Raw genomic sequence first — 1,972 nt, forward strand, 5'->3', positions numbered from 1 at the left:
ACTCATGAAAATACTCTCCATCAAGTATAGGCACTCTATGTCTAAGACTCCTCAAAGTAGACTCATTCATCTTCCTCCAATGATGATTAAACCAAGGCAATGGAGACCAAAGTACTGATACCACTTGTAGGACCTTGAGAAGAGGTGTCTAGAGGGGGGTGATTAGACACTAAGTACCAAAGTTGCAGTTTTTAAGTTCTTTAAGTTTAAGTGGAGTTTAGGCACAAGTTTAACATTCACAATACATAGCAAGCAAGCATGCATAGAGTATATGAGCAGCGGAAAGTAAATCATGCAACTTGCAAGAATGTAAAAGGAAGGGTTTTGGAGGATTTAAACGCAATTGGAGACACGGATGTTTTTGGCGTGGTTCCGATAGGTGGTGCTATCGTACATCCACGTTGATGGAGACTTCAACCCACGAAGGGTAACGGTTGCACGAGTACACGGAGGGCTCCACCCACAAAGGGTCCACGAAGAAGCAACCTTGTCTATCCCACCATGGTCGTCGCCCACGAAGGACTTGCCTCACTAGCGGTAGATCTTCACGAAGTAGGCGATCTCATTGCCCTTACAAACTCCTTGGTTCAACTCCACAATCTTGTCGGAGGCTCCCAAGTGAGACCTAGCCAATCTAGGAGACACCACTCTCCAAGAACTAACAAATGGTGTGTTGATGATGAACTCCTTGCTCTTGTGCTTCAAATGAAAGTCTCCCCAACACTCAACTCTCTCTCATAGGATTTGGATCTGGTGGAAAGAAGATTTGAGTGGAAAGCAACTTGGGGAAGGCTAGAGATCAAGATTCATATGGTAGGAATGGAATATCTTGGCCTCAACACATGAGTAGGTAGTTCTCTCTCAGAAAATGTATGTTGGAAGTGTAGGTTCAGTCTGATGGCTCTCTCCACGAATGAAGAGGAGGTGGAGGGGTATATATAGCCTCCACACAAAATCTAACTGTTACACACAATTTACCAAACTCGGTGGGAGCGAATCAACAAACTCGGTCGGACCGATTTAGCAAATCTAGTGACCGTTAGGATTTTCGGTGGGACCGACATGCAACTCGGTAGGACCGATATGGTTAGGGTTAGGGCATAATGTAATCTCGGTGAGACCGATTACACAAACTCGGTGAGACCGATTTTGGTAATTAGCTAACCAGAGAGTTGGTCAGGCAAACTCAGTGGGACTGATTACTCAAACTCGGTGGGACCGATTTTGGTAATAAGTTAACCAGAGAGTTTGCTTTGTAATCTCGGTTGTGCCGATTACTCAAACTCGGTAAGACCGATTTTGGTAATGGACATACACAGAGAGATTACAATCCCATCTCGGTGAGACCGAGATCCCTATCGGTGAGACCGATTTGCCTAGGGTTTGTGGCAGTGGCTATGACATCTGAACTCGGTGGCACCGGATAGAAAGAATCAGTGGGGCCGAGTTTGACTTTAGGTTTAGGTCATATGTGTGGGAGTGGGAAAGTAGTTGAGGGTTTTGGAGCATATCACTAAGCACTTGAAGCAATAGGCTCATTAAGCAACACCTCATCCCTTCTTGATAGTATTGGCTTTTCCTATAGACTCAATGTGATCTTGGATCACTAAAATGTAAAATGAAGAGTCTTGAGCTTGAAGCTTGAGCCAATCCTTTGTCCTTAGCATCTTGAAGGAGTTCCCACATCCTTTAGTCCATGCCACTCCATTGTTGAACTTATCTGAAACATACTAGATAAAAGTGTTAGTCCAACAAGAGATATGTTGACATTAATTACCAAAACCACCTAGGGAGCACTTGTGCTTTCACTACTGTTCAACCACCCCTCCACAGGCACCCCTCCACTGTCTACTGTTCATCCAGCCCTCCACACCACGGGGTCCTGTTCAACCACCCCTCCACAGCCACCCCTCCACTGTCTACTGTTCATCCAGCCCTCCACACCACGGGGTCCTGTTCAACCACCCCTCCA

The sequence above is a fragment of the Triticum dicoccoides genome, chromosome 7B (assembly GCF_002162155.2).
Source record: "Triticum dicoccoides isolate Atlit2015 ecotype Zavitan chromosome 7B, WEW_v2.0, whole genome shotgun sequence".
NCBI lineage: Eukaryota > Viridiplantae > Streptophyta > Magnoliopsida > Poales > Poaceae > Triticum > Triticum dicoccoides.